Source organism: Notolepis coatsorum (genome assembly GCF_963971535.1).
Source record: "Notolepis coatsorum genome assembly, chromosome: 6".
Classification (NCBI taxonomy): Eukaryota; Metazoa; Chordata; class Actinopteri; order Aulopiformes; family Paralepididae; genus Notolepis; species Notolepis coatsorum.
The window spans coordinates 53,804,958-53,826,823 of NC_140170.1; the positions used below are offsets into that span (position 1 = coordinate 53,804,958).

Consider the following 21,866-nt stretch of genomic DNA (forward strand, 5'->3'; position numbering starts at 1 on the left):
GCCATGTGCATCGCGAGCCAGCTTGTTACATCAAATTGATGTTTGGCTTTTGTCTCCCGAGTGAAGTTAGAACTACACTACTGTTACGGACACGTATTGTTCTCTAAACAATTCGGCCGGCTAACGTTAGCTCACGTTAGCGTCCAGGCTAAGCAGGCTTTCGTTTTATAAACACAAATTTTTTCTGATCCAGATGCATAAGTCCACTTCTTCATGTTGCTCAGTTGCTGGTTTATACTTCGGTCCTAATGTTGGCGCAAAGTTTAATTTAGCCTGCCCTACTGTGTTGTTACAGCTGTACAGCTTACTAAACTACTAGCGATCTGCCTAGTGCCTACACAGTCAAAACAGTCCAGCTGCAGGTCCGTTTAAAATATATATTGTATAAAAGTATGCTGTACAACTAATAAAGAAACTTGAGAAACTTGAGATTGGCCCCAGCTAAACCTAACCTACGGACCTGCAGCTGGACCCGTTTTGACTGTGCAATGCAGCACTCTGATTGGATTTGAAGGTTGTCAATCATTCAACATCTGTGTATTGGACTTCAAGGCTGTCAATCATTCAATCCACCATTCAATGGCAAGAGTTTAAATGCACAGACCGTGCTTAGATGACGTTAATAGCCTATTTTGATTGGCTATTATTTATTATTTATTTAATCCTGGGTCAACCTGTGCAGCCATCTGCACGAATATTTACTGCAGTCATTACTGCAATGCAGGCCTGCTCATAGCTGTACATTTTGGCCATTTTTGAAAAAAAAAAATTCACTGGCATTTTTTGTACAGAGGAAAATATTTATAATAAAAAAAAAAAAAAATCATAATTAAAAAAAAGAATATATATATATATATATATATATATATATATATATATATATATAATATATATATATATATATATATGTAAATTAATAATAATTATGAATTATGAGTGAATTTGTGTTTCACGTGTTGTCATAGAGAAACCTCCACTGCAAAACAATGAGCTTCTAGATAGACAGTAGGATCTATCAAATATAAAATATCCACACGGGTCCTTCTGGGTTTAGATGTCCACGTTTATTTAGTAAGAATAAAAGAACAAAAGACAAAATGCACAAGATTCAATGAATGGTCATTCTTCCTAAGCGAAGAGACAGACCCAAATCCCACAGTAATGACCAAAATAACCGAAGGTGATCAAATACAAATACAATGGTTGCATATTGTTGTCCAACCTACCCAGAGTATGAAAATAAAGATTTTGACTTCCCCACATACAAAAGGAACAGAGGTATTGAAGATGGGAATCAAACATGTGAATATGCAAATATCCAATCAAACTAACTTTACCCCGGTAGGCTATAAACTGTGTCCCTCAGGACAATGATAGAGTGACTGAGTGAATGTAACTCCTAATTACCTCATCTTTCACAACTCAGCATCTTCAAGATCAATTTAAATCCAAAACCCTGGGTAGAGGAGCTGTGAATGTCACTGATCTCTACTTCAGCTCACAAAACTCAGCCTCCCCAAAGTAATCTAACCTAAGTCCAGGATAGAGAGGCTGAGTGAATGTGGTGTTGACTCTGTGCAGGAGGGTCATGGTGTCAGAGACGCTGTAGAAGGACAGAGTACCTGCCCTGTGATCCAGGTACACTCCTATTCTGGAGGACCGGGGGCCCGGTACTCTTATGCTCTTGTTATTGTGGAGGAAGATGTAATCACCTGGAGGACTGCGATATAAAGCCCAGGATTTAGAATTTTATCCAAATCCACTGTCCACCCCGGTGCCTGTTCTACTAATGTCTTTGTAGGAGGCTGCTACACGAACCCCTCTACCTCCACTCCACTCCACCTCCCAGTAACAGCGTCCAGTCAGACCTTCTCTACCCAGAACCTGAAACCATTCAATAAATCTTTCTGTGTGTTTAGGATATGACTGCTTTTGCTGCATATATGTTGCTTTTCTGTTCCCCTCAGACAAAGACAGACGTGTGTGTGTTGTGTTTGGGTCCAGTGTGATCTGAGAGGAATATTGTAAGAAGTCAGCTCTGGTCTTGGGCTCTGGTGGCAGTAAAACATTAACTGCATTCACTGTTGTTGAGATTCTGGGCCACTGCTCTTTCAGAACGTCCTCTAGTTTGTCTCTCAGCTCAGACACAACCTCAGTCACATCTGCAAAGTACAGGAGGGGAAGGACACCGATGCTGGGTGAGTCTGTAGACTCACTGGGACTGGAGAGGGGGGGGTGACTCTGTAGAAAGTGGATGTGGTCCTCTGTGTGTGAGAGCTGCTCCAGCTCAGTGTCTCTCCTCCTCAGGTCCGCTATCTCCTGCTCCAGTCTCTTCTGCAGTTCTTCAGCCTGAATCACTGTGGTCCTCTGTTGGGCTCTGATGACCTTCTTCAGCTCAGAGCGCCTCGTCTCCAAGGAGCGTATCAGCTCAGTAAAGATTATCTCACTGTCCTCCACTGCTTTATCAGCAGGGCGATTGAGAGAATCAACAGCCTGTTGGGCCTCTTTGAGTCGCTTCTCTCTCTCCTGGACTTTCTGCTGACAAGAGCAGGTGTTCTCCAACTTCTCCTGAAGCCGTGTGGAGGCTTTGACCAGCTTGTGTTGCTTTAACGGAGCTACAGTATAATGAGGCTGGATGTGAGTTTCACAGAAAGAGGTCAGACATACCAGGCAGGACTCGAGGGCTTTCCGCTTTCTCCCAGTGCAGAAATCACAGGCCACATCTCCAGGTCCAGCATAACAGTGATCAGGAGGAGCATCTTGGAGTCATGTCTTCATTAGTTGTTCTATCACTTCAGCCAGCATGTTCCTTTTCTTCACAACGGGCCTCGGATTAAAAGTCTCCCTGCACTGGGGACATGTGTAGATCCCCCTCTGATCATCGTGATCCCAGCAGTCTGTAATACAGCCCATACAGTAGCTGTGTCCACAGGGAATAGTTACCGGATCCTTCAGTAGATCCAGACACAGAGAACAGCAGCACTGGTCCCGGTACAGATCAACTCCTTGCTGCGCCATTTTATTCTACAAAGAGCCAGTTTCAAGATGATGCACAATGAGATCTTCTTCTTCTTCTTCTTCTTCTTCTTCTTCTTCTTCTTTAGAATTTCCAGCAGTGTAGACGCATCGTGGCAATGAGATCTTTGTTGAATATATACTGTACACAAATGTTCTAGCATGTTCTATTATGACATCATACTGTGAAATCACAAATGTTCTAGAATGTTCTATTATGACATCATACTGTGACGACATCATACTGTGACATCACAAATGTTCTAGAATTGTCTATTATGACATCATACTGTGACATCACAAATGTTCTATTATGACACCATACTGTGACATCACAAATGTTCTAGAATGGTCTATTATGACATCATACTGTGACATCACAACGGAACATGTTTGAGTTCCATTTGAATAATATAAATAATGTTTGGTAAGGCTGTCCCCGAAGCCTGTTTTTGGGATTCAAACTTCGTCAGGGTTCTTCGAACGGACATTCGAACCTTCGTTTTTAATAAAAAAATGTAAATAAAAAAAATAGACAATTAGACAAATAGACAAAAAATACACAATTCCGCGCGGGGAAATTGTGAAAGTGTGGGTGACGGCTGTGCACCGCCAGCCAACAGGAGAGGGTCTGTATTGTCTCTATGACAAACGGTTCAAAAGATACAAAAAAGGGGCGCGGCCTAAGGACGTGGTCAATATAGACCAATGAAAGAGGATATCCCTACTGAGTACAATGGTACAACCCGCAAGTCTCTACGACAAACGGTTCAATTTAGAGGAGAGTCTAACTTCAAGAAACAGGCTGTTCATTCAACAATGTATGTATATGTAGACACCTGAATATGTCTAACAATAATTCAATGTGTCTAACTCTAATTCCTTGTACTCTACTGTGCTCACTGCTGTGTTCAGGATAACGTTGTGTAAACTCACTGACCCGGCTGATTCTCCACCTCCTAACATTGACATTTAATAGGGGGACATGACACTGGACTGCCGCCAGGGGTAGCTTGTGCGACGTTGGGCAGGGGGGACAACAGGTGAAGAAGTGGCTGGCTGAAAGTGGAACTCTTACAGCGGGACTTCCTCTTCATCGTTTTTCCACAGAAGCAAGCAGACGCGTAGAGCTGGAGCTCTAAACACTAAAGACACGCGGAATACGACCCCCGTCACGGTGCGGGTTAGTAATGTCGTATGCGATAGTTTCGCTTTCCAGTTAGTGCTTAGGGTACGTTTTGAACAAAGCAGAAGACGTTCTACTGCCGGAGGGTGCTGTGGATACTGCACGCGTTGCGTTTTAGCTAAAGTATAGGCGGAAGGCTAGAGGGTCGCACTGACCCACAGCTTAGCTTCAAGTATAGGCCTAGTAGCACAGTTAGCTCGCGTGTCGCTCCACCTCTCCCAGCCCCGCAGCGGACGCCGCAACAGACGTCGCCGGACCGCACCAGCCTCCAGCTTCGCCTGCCTAACATCAGCCCAGCCCGCCCCTTGCTATCACAGGTGACAACCACGGGACCGCTCAACGGCCATCTCACCACACGGACATTTGGTGTGAGAGCAGGCCAGCACTCGGTGGGTACACTCAAGCCAGGTACAGTTAGCGCTCCGAGCGCTGGAACTTTATCTGCGAACATTCTCCTTTTCGAGAGCGTGCCCTTTAAGGGCGAAGAGAATAGATACTTTGAACTGACACTAGTACCAGTGATTAGGGGCGCCCCGACGTTTGTTATATTGGGGAATGTCGGCTTAAATAGGACCTTTGTTTAGAGTGTCAGGCCTGGGCCCACTGTATTTTGGTTAGATGTGTTGTGCGGTAAAGGTGTGCAGACCGCACGTGTGTTTAATAATAATGAATCCCATTGAGTAGCTCGCGGAGCTCGCCAGTACTGTCTCTCTCTCTCTCTCTCTCTCTCTCTCTCTCTCTCTCTCTCTCTCTCTCTCTCTCTCTCTCTCTCTCTCTCTCTCTCTCTCTCTCTCTCTCTCTCTCCCCCCCCTGCGGATGAGTGTAAAGCATATTAACCATTTTACTTGTGAGATCTAAGTGCTATGCATCGTGCCTTGTGTTAAATATATGCTAACCTATACAAAAGAGAGGCGTACAAATGGGAGCACTGTGTGCGTGTCCGTTAATGTGTATTCTTGTTTAACCCCTTTCCTTTTGGGTAATGTACGTTATTGTTTAACCCCTTCTTACCCACGGCCTATGCATCATTGGGACAGGTCTCTGCTCGTCAACAAGGAAAGGTACTGCTTTGGGGAGAAAGTATATCATCCATCACTACTGCCACCGGGTGTGGGAAGTATTAGGGGAAGTGTGGGTGTGTGGGGAATTACTGAGAGTCTCCCTGGAGGGCAAGAAGGACCAGCGCATCACCCCTAGGTTAGTAAACCCTAGGCCCCACCCGCTCCCTCTGCTAAAGCTCCACTCTAATACTCCTGCACTACAGTCAGTCGGGGACTCAGCCGGACTCAGATCTGCTGCGTTCCCACTACCTGGTGACAGTGTACAGCTACTCTCATAAAATAGGGATAATCCACCCTGCTACATATATTTCAGTTTGTGGAGTGAATATGAGTTGCATAAGATAATAGAGTGTGGAGGTATACTGAATACTGTCTATCTGTATGTCATGTATGTCATTATATGTTATGGTGAATTGAAAATGGGGGACCCTGATGTAAACAAGACGAAAGTCTTTCTCCGGTCTGCATCCCCTTAACAATTGTGTGTAATTGAGCTGTACTGTACTGTACCCATTCTGCAATCTGTTAATAAAGTTTTCAATCAATCAATCACTCAATCAATCAGCACCTCTGTCCCTGCCTGTGGGGAGGTCCACATCTTTATTTTCATACTCAACAATCAACAACCGGGGACATTGGATCCTTGTGTTAATTACAGCACCATGATGTAGATGAAATAGCAAGCAATACCTACCTTGTCTTATAGGGACTGCTACCTTGTCATTTAATTGAGCTGTGATTAACACAACAAAGGGATTCAGTGTCCCCGATGACATTACTGGTTGCCATATTCAAACTCATTTAATCTCAATAGCTGTCAAGCTAAATTAATATTTGCAAAACTGTTTTTGGATGTGTGCGAGATTATTTGTAAAATAAATTGCCACTCTTTTTTGGTGAAGTGCCCCTTTAACTTAATCAGATGGCAGCGTTCCAGCAAATTTTGCAATGTAAAAACCATATCCCTGTTTCTTGTACCTGGTTCAACTAAGTCGATCAAGATGTCATTATCCAGCTTCAGTTAACCCGATGTTTGAAGCCGGGATTTTCCTGTTCCTCGAAGGTGGATTCAGTCTCGTTAACTCAAGCCAGACTTGCGACCCAGGCTAAATGCGCGCGGCCGCTTCAGTTGAAAAGCCAGCACGTATCGATAGCAGAGAATCTGATTCTCTAGCGGCATTGATTGATTAATTGATTTAGAACTTTATTAACATATTGCAGTACGGCTCAATCGCCTCGCCGACAAGTTAAATGCGTTATCTATAGGCTAATTTCAAGTCCCTCATTACCTCAATCAATCAGATTATATTTCTTTAAACTTGCCTGCTGGATTGAATAATCAAATGAGATCTTGCTAGCGAAAATAATTAGTAAAACTGTTATACAGAATAACGATACGGCTCCCTTACCCATTGATTGATGTATGGTCGATCTTTTACTTATCTTCTCTGTGGTCTAACGGGTTGTTCTTTTGACTTTCACGCAGACGACCGGGGTTCGAGACCCAGTCGTCTCCTTCTTTTTGCAATATAGGAATAATTCAATTTGGTGCACGTTGAGAGCTATATAAAGAATGACATCCTCAATGCATGTAGATTTATAATATTTTAACTTAAAACTATGCTACCTTTGCGTATAATCATTAATATTATATTCCAAACATTTATATTGGAAAGACGGGGTTTCGAACCCCGGTCGCCAGGTTGCCAGGATTGAGCACTACCGCTGAGCCACTGTGCCAGATGGGATAAATTCATTGTTTATACATTAATGAACGAGAGACCCGTGTTTAGAATATTCTTTGTTTTGAATGAAGTTTTATCTCTTTATCCTCATTCATTAATGTGACGTCAACGGCTCATTCAATTTCTCAAATCCGTCAAACAGCGCATCTCATCAGACATCTTAATCCCAGTTACAATTAAAATAACCACATAATGTGTACATCGCACGAGCGAGCGCCACGGTATATATAACGTGCATTATTTAGGACAAAGTGAATTTAGTATCAGCATTTTGGGTATATTTTACATTTCAAAAGCCCCCTCTGGAAGAATGGAGCACAAAAACGTAATTCAGAATGGTATAATGCAGATCGTAGACTGTGGGAATAATTTCAGGAAACGGGCTGTCACTTCTTTGCGGGGGCGTGGCGATGGTTCAGGCTAACTTGAACTTAAACTCTGCTTTCGACCAGGCTCAAACTTTTGGATCTGTTGTCATGGTGATTTGGAAAATCCAGGTACGGGGAACCGGAAAGTCCGGCTAACTCAGTTATCCAGTTAAAGTTATCCGGCTAACTCAGTTATCCAGGTACGAGGAACGGGGCCCAGCATCATGTCATTGTGTCTTTACCAGCACAGCACCAGGTGTACTGGGACAACATCGGAGAGGTGCCTGCTAATGAAGGCAAGCTAGAGTCTAATGATTGTATGGTGAATAGCGCCATCTAGTGTCCAATCTGCCACCAGTTTATACTGTAAATCAGTGAGAGTTGCCATGTGTTACAATGGCCGTCCAAAGATCTCTCATCATTGTATTGACTATAGGGCTTAAACCACTAGACCTTGTATTCAAGATCCTTATATTTAATTGGTTATCGTGTGCAGTATCACAATTAATACAACCATAACAACACATCATTCACCAACCCAATATACAGATTACAAAACATACATTAAAAACTAAAAATCTCTAGAAAATCTAGTACATTTACGAAAACAATGAGTTTCTAGATAGACAGTAGGATCTAGCAAATATAAAATATCCACATGGTCCTTCTGGGTTTAGATGTCCACGTTTATTTAGTAAGAATAAAAGAACAAAAGACAAAATGCACAAGATTCAATGAATGGTCATTATTCCTAAGAGAAGAGACAGACCCAAATCCCACAGTAATGACCAAAATAAACAAAGGTGATCAAATACAAATACAATGGTTGCATATTGTTGTCCAACCTACCCAGAGTATGAAAATAAAGATTTTGACTTCCCCACATACAAAAGGAACAGAGGTATTGAAGATGGAAATCAAACATGTGAATATGCAAATATCCAATCAAACTAACTTTACCCCGGTAGGCTATAAACTGTGTCCCTCAGGACAATGATAGAGTGACTGAGTGAATGTAACTCCTAATTACCTCATCTTTCACAACTCAGCATCTTCAAGATCAATTTAAATCCAAAACCCTGGGTAGAGGAGCTGTGAATGTCACTGATCTCTACTTCAGCTCACAAAACTCAGCCTCCCCAAAGTAATCTAACCTAAGTCCAGGATAGAGAGGCTGAGTGAATGTGGTGTTGACTCTGTGCAGGAGGGTCATGGTGTCAGAGACGCTGTAGAAGGACAGAGTACCTGCCCTGTGATCCAGGTACACTCCTATTCTGGAGGACCGGGGGCCCGGTACTCTTATGCTCTTGTTATTGTGGAGGAAGATGTAATCACCTGGAGGACTGCGATATCAAGCCCAGGATTTAGAATTTAATCCAAATCCACTGTCCACCCCGGTGCCTGTTCTACTCATGTCTTTGTAGGAGGCTGCTACACAAACCCCTCTACCTCCACTCCACTCCACCTCCCAGTAACAGCGTCCAGTCAGACCTTCTATACCCAGAACCTGAAACCATTAGGATATGACTGCTTTTGCTGCATATATGTTGCTTTTCTGTTCCCCTCAGACAAAGACAGACGTGTGTGTGTTGTGTTTGGGTCCAGTGTGATCTGAGAGGAATATTGTAAGAAGTCAGCTCTGGTCTTGGGCTCTGGTGGCAGTAAAACATTAATAACTGCATTCACTGTTGTTGAGATTCTGGACCACTGCTCTTTCAGAACGTCCTGTAGTTTGTCTCTCAGCTCAGACACGACCTCAGTCACATCTACAAAGTACAGGAGGGGAAGGACACCGATGCTGGGTGAGTCTATAGACTCACTGGGACTGGAGAGGGGGGGGTGACTCTGTAGAAAGTGGATGTGGTCCTCTGTGTGTGAGAGCTGCTCCAGCTCAGTGTCTCTCCTCCTCAGGTCCGCTATCTCCTGCTCCAGTCTCTTTTGCAGTTCTTCAGCCTGAGTCACTGTGGTCCTCTGTTGGGCTCTAATGACCTTCTTCAGCTCAAAGCGCCTCGTCTCCAAGGAGCGTATCAGCTCAGTAAAGATTCTCTCACTGTCCTCCACTGCTTTATCAGCAGAGCGATTGAGAGAATCAACAGCCTGTTGGGCCTCTTTGAGTCGCTTCTCTCTCTCCTGGACTTTCTGCTGACGAGAGCAGGTGTTCTCCAACTTCTCCTGAAGCCGTGTGGAGGCTTTGACCAGCTTGTGTTGCTTTAACGGAGCTACAGTATAATGAGGCTGGAGGTGAGTTTCACAGAAAGAGGTCAGACATACCAGGCAGGACTCGAGGGCTTTTCGCTTTCTCCCAGTGCAGAAATCACAGGCCACATCTCCAGGTCCAGCATAACAGTGATCAGGAGGAGCATCTTGGAGTCCTGTCTTCATTAGTTGTTCTATCACTTCAGCCAGCATGTTCCTTTTCTTCACAACAGGCCTCGGATTAAAAGTCTCCCTGCACTGGGGACATGTGTAGATCCCTTTCTGATCATCGTGATCCCAGCAGTCTGTAATACAGCCCATACAGTAGCTGTGTCCACAGGGAATAGTTACCGGATCCTTCAGTAGATCCAGACAGAGAGAACAGCAGCACTGGTCCCGGTACAGATCAACTCCTTGCTGCGCCATTTTATTCTACAAAGACAACGTTTTGTTTTCTCAGGAAGAGTGAACTCTGATCGTGTGGGTGGGAGGTGCTTCCTGGTTGTAGCTGTCCAGGGGAGGAGTCGCTTTAAAGAGGCAGTGTGTGGTGCTGAGAGACGGGAGTCTGAGGCGGTGTCACGAAGCCGAAGGTAACCCCTTTAATATTCATCAGCACAACTACAAGATACAACACATTACTAGAAAGCTAAACAGAATGCCTGCCACCGCTTAATAAGAATGTTAGAGGTTCTAGAAGGTACTACTATGACATCATCACCAACGTTCCAGCATGTACTACTATGACATCATCACCAACGTTCCAGCATGTCCTACTATGACATCATCACCAACGGTCCAGCATGTTCGGGCGGAACTAATGTTCTAGAATGTTCTGCCATGACATCATCACAAACGTTCCAGAATGTTCGGGCGGTACTAATGTTCTAGAATGTTCCAACAATATTTCCGTGGGTGAATTATGTACCATTACAATCACTACACAGTGTCTATTTTACTGTGATTCATAGATAGATGTTTTTACATAGTTCAGGACTTTCTCTCATCATCAACTGTTTACTTTGTCAAGTAAAACTACTAAAACTCACAAGCACAAAGAGAGACAATGGAAAATGGTATACATACTCAATAAAACACGTTGTCTCTCTCTCACAAACATTTTCTCTCTCTTTCATTTACACTTCTCTCTCTCTTGCTCTCTCTCTCATTATGAAATGATAATGCAATGAAAACCTATAAAGCCTGCCTATGATTACAGTTGTTAAAAGGATATCTAGAGAATAACTTGATGTTACCAAATATGCATTAGTAAATAGGTAGAAACGTTAGGTCCCTCCATGACAACAGTCTGGGCTAGACTGCATCCCTAGCAACGGTCAGACATCGTTCTTATATCTAAACTGTTGGCCCCTATTTTCAAGATGAGCTGGTCTGAGTCACACGGCCTTTGATCAACAGGTTTTAATCAACATCAATCAAGGGGTAGGGTATAGGGGGTAGGGTGTAGGGTGTGCCCTTTTGTTGCTTGAGCTTCTGCCCCCCAACATGTACACAGTCCTCTTGACTATATCCACTAATGTGAACATTAGAATATAGTCGTGCAGGCATGCAGAGCCTACCTACTGTGTGTGTGTGTGTGTGTGTGTGTGTGTGCGTGTGTGTGTGTGTGCGCGCGTTTGTGTGTGTGTGTGTTTGTGAGCGTGTGTGTGTGAGCATGTGTGTGTGAGTGTGTATGTGTGTGTGTGTGAGCATGTGTGTGTGTGAGTGTGTGTGTGTGTGTGTGTGTGTGTGTGTGTGTGTGTGTGTGTGTGTGTGTGTGTGTGTGTGTGTGTGTGTGTGTGTGTGTGTGTGTGTGTGTGTGTGTGTGTGTGTGTGTGTGTGTGTGTGTGTGTGTGTGTGTGTGTGTGTGTGTGTGTGAGTGAGTGAGTGAGTGTGTGTGTGTGTGTGGCGTCTGCATGTCTGATTAAATCATTTGCATTTGGCTCCTTCGAGGTGCGGGGATGACCAGTTTAACCTGTTTAACCTACTATCACTACTTTTGGGAATGTAAGTGTTTATCCAGGTTCTGGGGCCAAGTGGCACTTGAGTTAAGCGACATTTTCAAGGTGAAAATTAAGAAGGATCCGGGAGCTTTCTTACTGGGACTCCCATCAAAAGAAATTAATTTGACACCCTTACAATTCAAACTATTTGATAAACTTCTACTTTCAGCCCGGAAATGCATTCTGATAAACTGGATTAAGGATAAGCCTCCATCTATACAAATGTGGTATAGAGAGATCTTCGGTGTGCTACCCCATGAAAGACTCTGTGCAATGCATAGAGGCAACGACGCTTCCTTTCAGGAGGTGTGGGCCCCATTATTAGACTATTTTCCTGCTGAAATTTCTTGGATCCTTCTAAAGGCCCAGTGCCCCATTGTATGGACAGACTTAGGATAGAAAAAAAATATATATGTATGTCTACATGTGAACGGGCTCGAGGCAAGTGCAATACTGTACAGTGCCTGTCTTGGTTTGCTTTCCTTTTGGCTTGTTTTTCTTTTTGATTTGTTTTTGCCTGCTTATGATGGCATAGATGAACTGGAGGACCCCCCCCCCCCCCCCCTTTGTCCCAATGTGTGTTTTTGTAATGTAAGTAACTGTACGTGAACAATTAAATTAAAAAGAAAACCTGTTGAGTGGATGTTCTGGGTGAGACAGCTGGGGGCCGTGTGTTCTCAATAAACAAATTGGTCTGGGTCTGTTTGGCCTTACACATTAGTAACTAGATCATGCTATAATAATTTGCTGTTAACACATTGGGGACGAAGCGCGGATATCTCCGTGTTTCGATTCCACCCGCTGTGGACAGAAGGACGGATATATCCGTGGCAAGTTGTTTTGGCTTTTATTCCATTTTAATAACCTATTCAAGGTCGCCGAGCTGCACTGCAGATGTACCCTACTCTTTGAATTCACGAAAGTGCAATACCGGCCAGATCCTCTTAGGGGCGCTATCGCAATAATAGAGTGTTCCCTGTGGCAGAAGTTGTCTTTTTTTTTTTGGATCTCTAATGTAGTTTTCTACTCATCTGAAGCGATAACTATTGTCTGTTCCACGGAATACCTTTTGGAGCGCGGATTTCACTATGCAATAAGGGGATTTATCATCAGCCAATGGACATATCGATCTACCAGATGGCGATCGATAACGGGGAAATGCTCAGGGGGATCCAACCGGCTCATGGTAAGATCTTTTTCACGTAAAGTACAACCCGATCGGGCATTGTTTTGATAGCCATCCAGGCTAATTAGACGAACACGGTTATTGGTAATCAATAATAAGAAACGACATCCCCCGCCCCCCCCCCCCCTTTCATGCATACATGCTTGAGGATCGTGCCGATCATATGCAGTTTGAGTTTTAACTGTAGCATCTGTATAACGGAAATGCCATTGGATATAACGTTAGTAGCTATTAGCCCTTTATCTAGCCTTCCAGGAAATATACTAGACCAAATGCCGTATAACGCTTATATTCATGGCGCTATAAAATGAGAACGTATTGATGATTTTTTTTTCTCTTTAAGACATTTTGAAGGGACGGTTCATGGACTCAATTGACAATGAGAATGGACAGATAGCAATACTATAAAGTATAGATTTAGCTCTACAAACAGCCCCACGTCTGTTTACATTTGCTGGTCCTCTAGAGATTTATTAGACTCATCCCAGTGGCCGCGATTGTGTTAATGTCTCATAACCATCAAAAATATACTACAGTATCCACATTACAGCAGGCTGCCTGTGACCACAGAAGAAGAGCACTATGTGCAGCGTTGCATTGTGGGACTCCTCACATGACCCACATGATGTCAGCTTTATGAACAGATAGAAAGTCTCTGTTTGCGGACGACTCAGCCCTGCTGGTCTCTGACAAGAACAAGTTACAGGTTGAAAAAGCCCTCAGCTCGGAACTAGGCAAAATCTGCATATGGCTCGCCGACAACAAACTATCATTACACATGAGCAAAACAGAGTCCATTCTCTTCGGTTCAAATAACAAACTCAGCAAGACCGACGGCTTCTCAGTTACAGTGGGTGACAATATTGTCACAAGGAAAGATGAAATTACAATATTGTCACAAGGAAAGATGAAATTACCTACCTGGGTTCCATCCTAGAGGCTAATCTTACCTGTGACAAAATGGCATCCAATGTAATAAAAAAAAGTCAACCAACGAACTCGATTCTTGTACCGGATCTCCTCTCTGGTAAACAAGAATACCCTGAAGACTCTGGCAGGAGCACTCATTCAAGGGTACTACGACTATGCTTGCACCTCATGGTACCAAAGCACCTCAAAGGCACTAAAAACCAAATTACAAACATCTCAAAACAAACTAGTCAGACTACTGCTTGACCTGACTCCTAGAACCCACCTCACCCCTGCACACTTTGCCAACCTAGGATGGCTTAGAGTAGACGACAGAGTACAGCAACTTGCAATGGGCCTGGTCTACAAGATACACTACGCGACCAAGGTACCCATGTACATGTCAAAATACTTCCCAAAGGTCAGTGAATACCATGATCACAACACCAGAGGGAGCTCCACAAATCATGTTAAACCCAGATTCGGTTCAAACAAGGGACTAAACACGTTTCGCAATTATGCCACATCAATGTGGAACGCCCTACCCAAAGCTGTAAAGGAATGTGAATCACTACCCACCTTCAAAAACACTCTAAAAAAACACCTACGGGAGACTGCAATTCAAAACTGGCCCCTACAAATGTCCTAACCCAGTTGTACAATAAAGACCAAGCATGGCTTTGTCAGTATTCCAATGTACCCCCCCCCCCCCACCTCCAATGTACGGCGGCACGGTGGTGTAGTGGTTAACACTGTCGCCTCACAGCAAGAAGGTCCAGGGTTCGATTCCGGCTTGGGGACCAGGTTTCCATGATCCCAGGTACCCAGGTGGGGTATCTTCCAGGCCTTTCTGTGTGGAGTTTGCATGTTCTCCCCGTGCTCGCAAGGGTTTCCCCCCCGATAAGATAAACCCAATGGAAAAACATGCACAACAACAGATCGCTAATGCTGTGGCGTCCTTGACGAAGACGGGCAGGAGCACTTGGATTGGTCCCCTGGCGCGGCCCTCGCCGACGCCTGTCTGCTCCCAGCTGCCCTTGGGGGGAAGGACGACGGGATGGGTTAATCGCAGAGATGAATCGCATCTGCGATCCTACAAAGAACAATGCATGCGTGTGTGTTCCTGTGTGTGTGTGTAACCGTGTGTGCTAACCGCTAAACATTGAGGATAGTTGCATGCCAATTAAAGACCTCTGAACAGGTCCTGCATTATTATTATTACCTACCCAACCTCCTCCAATGTACAGTTTCTATGTCAAATGTAGGTCAGTATTCCAATGTACAGTGTCCCCCCCCCTACCCAACCCCCCCCCCCCCCCCCACCTCCAATGTACAGCCCCACCCCACCTACCCAACCTCCCCCAATGCACAGTTTCTATGTCAAATGTATATACACTCTTTTTCTGGATTTTTTTAGTATCACAAACAGTACTGTATTTGAAAATCTGGTATGTCATAAATGTATAGATGTAGCAGTACTGTCTATCTGTATGTTGTGTATGTCATATGATGAATTGAAAATGGAGGACCCTGATGGAAACAAGACGAAAGTCTTTCTCAGGTCTGCATCCTCTTAACAATTGTATGTATTGAGCTGTACTGTACTGTACCCATTCTGCAATCTGTTAATAAACTTTTCAATCAATCAATCAATCAAAACCACACCTACCCAACCTCCTCCAATGTACAGTTTCTACGTCAAATGTATATACACTCTTTTTCTGGACACTTTTTGTATCACAAACAATACTGTATTTGCAAATCTGGTACGTCATAAATGTATAGATGTAGCAGTACTGTCTATCTGTATGTTGTGTATGTCATATTATGATGAATTGAAAATGGGGGACCCTGATGTAAACAAGACGAAAGTCTTTCTCTGGTCTGCATCCCCTTAACAAGTGTATGTATTGAGCTGTACTGTACTGTACCCATTCTGCAATCTGTTAATACACTTTCAATCAATCAATCAATCAATCAATCAATCAATCAATCAATCAATCAATCAATCAATCAATCAATCAATCAATCTTTTCCCAGAGGATCATGTAATCTCCATTTTGTATTGCTAACACACCAGCTTTCTAACTGACATGACCTGCCACTGTAGAATTGTAGTACCTGTACATGTTTCATTAGTAATGCAGCCCGATCAGTTACTCCCTGTAGAGACAACTAGAGTCAACTGTCTTGTCTTGTCAGGTTATAACATTCCACCTAGTTGCTCCTAGATGACCTAGATCATGGTCCTCTGTGTTACAGCGACACATAGGATGCTGCACACGACCTCATCAGAAAACATAAACAGAGTACTAATCGACCACAGGAAAAAAGGTACATAATGTACGTTATGTTATAGCCATAAGTAATATATTTACATATTGTCCAAAACAAGCTCTGCAACCAGGAGTTGAACCAACAATCATTGCAGTCGCAGGCGAGTGCTCTCACCAATATCTACAGTAACTATGATTATAGTTAGTGCTCTCACCACTATCTACAGTAACTATGATTATAGTTAGTGCTCTCACCACTATCTACAGTAACTATGATTATAGTTAGTGCTCTCACCAATATCTACAGTAACTATGATTATAGTTAGTGCTCTCACCACTATCTACTGTAACTATGATTATAGTTAGTGCTCTCACCACTATCTACAGTAACTATGATTATAGTTAGTGCTCTCACCAATATCTACAGTAACTATGATTATAGTTAGTGCTCTCACCACTATCTACAGTAACTATGATTATAGTTAGTGCTCTCACCACTATCTACAGTAACTATGATTATAGTTAGTGCTCTCACCAATATCTACTGTAACTATGATTATAGTTAGTGCTCTCACCACTATCTACAGTAACTATGATTATAGTTAGTGTTCTCACCACTATCTACAGTAACTATGATTATAGTTAGTGCTCTCACCACTATCTACAGTAACTATGATTATAGTTAGTGCTCTCACCAATATCTACAGTAACTATGATTATAGTTAGTGCTCTCACCACTATCTACAGTAACTATGATTATAGTTAGTGCTCTCACCAATATCTACAGTAACTATGATTATAGTTAGTGTTCTCACCAATATCTACTGTAACTATGATTATAGTTAGTGCTCTCACCACTATCTACAGTAACTATGATTATAGTTAGTGCTCTCACCACTATCTACAGTAACTATGATTATGACACATGCCTTCTCTACTTGAACGACCACATCAAACAAGAGGTGGACGCGGGCAAATACTGCGGCATGGTCATGCTGGACCTACAAAAGGCCTTCGACACTGTCAATCACACCATTCTGATTGACAAGCTAAAAGCAATTGGTTTTGATAGTTTATCAGTGAGCTGGATACAATCCTACCTGGAGGGGAGGGAACAGATGGTGGAAGTAAACGGTACCCTATCCCCCCCCCTCACAGTGAGCTGTGGTGTTCCACAAGGAAGCATACTAGGACCGCTACTATTCCTAATTTATGCAAATGACATGTCGTCAGCTTGTGACTGCAACTTGTTCCTGTTTGCGGACGACTCAGCCCTGCTGGTCTCTGACAAGAACAAGTTACAGGTTGAAAAAGCCCTCAGCTCGGAACTAGGCAAAATCTGCATATGGCTCGCCGACAACAAACTATCATTACACATGGGCAAAACAGAGTCCATTCTCTTCGGTTCAAATAACAAACTCAGCAAGACCGACGGCTTCTCGGTTACAGTGGGTGACAATATTATCACAAGGAAAGATGAAATTACCTACCTGGGTTCCATCCTAGAGGCTAATCTTTCCTGTGACAAAATGGCATCCAATGTAATAAAAAAAGTCAACCAACGAACGCGATTCTTGTACCGGATCTCCTCTCTGGTAAACAAGAATACCCTGAAGACTCTAGCAGGAGCACTCATTCAAGGGTACTACGACTATGCTTGCACCTCATGGTACCAAAGCACCTCAAAGGCACTAAAAAACAAATTACAAACATCTCAAAACAAGCTAGTCAGACTACTACTTGACCTGACTCCTAGAACCCACCTCACCCCTGCCCACTTTGACAACCTAGGATGGCTTAGAGTAGACGACAGAGTACAGCAACTTGCAATGGGCCTGGTCTACAAGATACACTACGCGACCAAGGTACCCATGTACATGTCAAAATACTTCCCAAAGGTCAGTGAATACCACGATCACAACACCAGAGGGAGCTCCACAAATCATGTAAAACCCAGATTCGGCTCAAACAAGGGACTAAACACGTTTCGCAATTATGCCACATCAATGTGGAACGCCCTGCCTAAAGCTGTAAAGGAATGTGAATCACTACCCACCTTCAAAAACACTCTCAAAAAACACCTACGTGAGACTGCAATTCGAAACTGGCCCCTACAAATGTCCTAACCTAGTTGTACAGTAAATGACCAAGTAAGGCTTTGTCAATATTCCAATGTACAGTGTAAAATGTGTGTGTGTCCCCTACCCAACCCCCCCCCCCCCCCCCCCACCTCCAATGTACAGCCCTCACCCAACCCCACCCCACCAACCTCCTCCAATGTACAGTTTCTACGCCAAATGTATATACACTCCTTTTCTGGACACTTTTGTATCACAAACAGTACTGTTTTTGCAAATCTGATATGTCATAAATGTATAGATGTAGCAGTACTGTCTATCTGTATGTCATGTATGTCATATATGTTATGATGAATTGAAAATGGGGGACCCTGGTGTAAACAAGACGAAAGTCTTTCTCTGGTCTGCATCCCCTTAACAATTGTATGTATTGAGATGTACTGTACTGTACCCATTCTGCAATCTGTTAATAAACTTTTCAATCAATCAATCAATAGTTAGTGCTCTCACCACTATCTACAGTAACTATGATTATAGTTAGTGGTCTCACCACTATCTACAGTAACTATGATTATAGTTAGTGCTCTCACCAATATCTACTGTAACTATGATTATATTTAGTGTCTCACCAATATCTACAGTAACTATGATTATAGTTAGTGCTCGCACCAATATCTACAGTAACTATGATTATAGTTAGTGCTCTCACCAATATCTACAGTAACTATGATTATAGTTAGTGCTCTCACCACTATCTACAGTAACTATGATTATAGTTAGTGCTCTCACCAATATCTACAGTAACTATGATTATAGTTAGTGCTCTCACCACTATCTACAGTAACTATGATTATAGTTAGTGCTCTCACCAATATCTACAGTAACTATGATTATAGTTAGTGTTCTCACCAATATCTACTGTAACTCTGATTATAGTTAGTGCTCTCACCACTATCTACAGTAACTATGATTATAGTTAGTGCTCTCACCACTATCTACAGTAACTTTGATTATAGTTAGTGCTCTCACCACTATCTACAGTAACTATGATTATAGTTAGTGCTCTCACCAATATCTACTGTAACTATGATTATAGCTAGTGCTCTCACCACTATCTACAGTAACTATGATTATAGTTAGTGCTCTCACCACTATCTACAGTAACTATGATTATAGTTAGTGCTCTCACCACTATCTACAGTAACTATGATTATAGTTAGTGCTCTCACCAATATCTACAGTAACTATGATTATAGTTAGTGCTCTCACCACTATCTACAGTAACTATGATTATAGTTAGTGCTCTCACCACTATCTACAGTAACTATGGTTATAGTTAGTGCTCTCACCAATATCTACAGTAACTATGATTATAGTTAGTGCTCTCACCAATATCTACAGTAACTATGATTATAGTTAGTGCTCTCACCACTATCTACAGTAACTATGATTATAGTTAGTGCTCTCACCAATAGCTACAGTAACTATGATTATAGTTAGTGTTCTCACCAATATCTACTATAACTATGATTATAGTTAGTGCTCTCACCACTATCTACAGCAGGGGTGTCAAACTCATTTTCACAGAGGGCCACATCAGCATTATGGTTGCCCTCAAAGGGCAAAGACCATATAAATGTTAATGTAATGTAAAATAAATGTAGAAACATTTACATATTGTTAAACATGTTGTTTTTGTATTTATTACTTATTCAAGTTATACATATTGCATTCGCATTTGCATAAATGTAAAAATATATGTTAGCTTATGTTATTTTAACAAATAATTTTAGTTTATCAGAACCCCATATTACTCCATCAATCAATGATCAAACCATTCAAGTAAATAACAAAGAAGAATATCATCAAATACAAGCTATGACATTAAGTTTGTTCAAAACCTTTTTGTCACAGTCAAGAGGGGCAGAACTAACAACTGTGAGCTGCAAAGAACACGTGGGACAGATGTAGCAGATGTTACAAAAACAAATGGCTGCACACAACCTTGCAGAGGCCATACATCCAACTAATGGAAGATAGTTTAATTAACTTTAATTAACAGATTGCAGAATGGGTACAGTACAGTACAGCTCAATACACACAATTGTTAAGGGGATGCAGACCAGAGAAAGACTTTCGACTTGTTTACATCAGGGTCCCCCATTTTCAATTCGTAATGAAATTGCTATTATGTGTCTGCATGAACACACAACTGTAACTGTACTCAAAAATAACAAAATAAGGGTTGTCTCAGTTCACAACTATATTGGTCAAGTTTTGGGTGGGACTTGTTTGCGTCCCTACAGCTTCTTATTCAATTGAGCGAGATGCTCGGTTATGTCACACAGCCAGTTTGCATCTGACAGTTCAGACAATATTTCTTCAACCCTTTGTTACCTATTCCGCCTGGATCTTTTTTGTATTTTGGGCTGTAAAATTGTCAAAGAATGTCTGAGGAGTAAGTGCTTTTGGCTTTTTTCCTTTGTTACCTCAGATGTTCAACATACATGTATGTGTAAGAATGTGTAATAACTAAGGCTGTCAAAGTTAAAGCTTTATTAACGCATTAACCCACAATTATTTTAACACTGCTATTTTTTAACCCAATATTAATGTAAAAAAAAAAAAAAAAAAAAAATGTTTACCTGAGCTCTTGGGGGGCCACATCAAATGACGTGGCGGGCCGGATTTGGCCCGCGGGCCGTGAGTTTGACACCTATGAGCTAGACTGTCTGCAGGGATCAAAGCCAGTCCCGTCAGACAGCAGACTGCTCCACTTGGCACACAACTGTAACTGTACTCAAAAATAACAAAATAGGGGTTGTCTCAGTTCACAACTATATTGGTCAAGTTTTGGGTGGGACTTGTTTGCGTTCCTACAGCTTCTTATTCAATTGAGCGAGATGCTCGGTTATGTCACACAGCCAGTTTGCATCTGACAGTTCAGACAATATTTCTTCAACCCTTTGTTACCTATTCCGCCTGGATCTTTTTTCTATTTTGGGCTGTAAAATTGTCAAAGAATGTCTGAGGAGTAAGTGCTTTTGGCTTTTTTCCTTTGTTACTTCATCAATACCTCAGATGTTCAACATACATGTATGTGTAAGAATGTGTAATAACTAAGGCTGTCAAAGTTAAAGCTTTATTAACGCATTAACCAACAATTATTTTAACACTGCTATTTTTTAACCCAATATTAATGTAATTTTTTTTTTTTTTTTACCTGAGCTCTTGGGGGGCCACATCAAATGACGTGGCGGGCCGCATTTGGCCCGCGGGCCGTGAGTTTGACACCTATGGTCTACAGTAACTATGATTATAGTTAGTGCTCTCACCACTATCTACAGTAACTATGATTATAGTTAGTGCTCTCACCAATATCTACTGTAACTATGATTATAGTTAGTGCACTCACCAATATCTACAGTAACTATGATTATATTTAGTGCTCTAACCAATATCTACAGTAACTATGATTATAGTTAGTGCTCTCACCACTATCTACTGTAACTATGATTATAGTTATAGCTCTCACCACTATATACTGTAACTATGATTATAGTTAGTGCTCTCACCACTATCTACAGTAACTATGATTATAGTTAGTGCTCGCACCAATATCTACAGTAACTATGATTATAGTTAGTGCTCTCACCAATATCTACAGTAACTATGATTATAGTTAGTGTTCTCACCAATATCTACTGTAACTCTGATTATAGTTAGTGCTCTCACCACTATCTACAGTAACTATGATTATAGTTAGTGCTCTCACCACTATCTACAGTAACTTTGATTATAGTTAGTGCTCTCACCACTATCTACAGTAACTATGATTATAGTTAG

At 42.2% G+C, this 21,866-nt stretch overlaps 1 protein-coding gene and 1 pseudogene across 2 annotated transcripts in view; both read right to left on the reverse strand.

Moving 5' to 3' along the window:
* Window positions 1-21,866, reverse strand: part of LOC311229488 (uncharacterized protein CFAP97D2) — a gene marked incomplete at both ends in the record, with an annotated part of 77,390 nt that overhangs the window by 29,952 nt on the left and 25,572 nt on the right. The gene's annotated exons all lie outside the window — the stretch shown is intronic.
* On the reverse strand, window positions 1,489-9,892 carry LOC311230676 (tripartite motif-containing protein 16-like; annotated as a pseudogene). Its single transcript has 3 exons — window positions 9,512-9,892; window positions 2,944-3,024; window positions 1,489-2,463 (listed from the first exon to the last, which is right to left on the reverse strand). The product of its transcript is annotated as a tripartite motif-containing protein 16-like (transcript).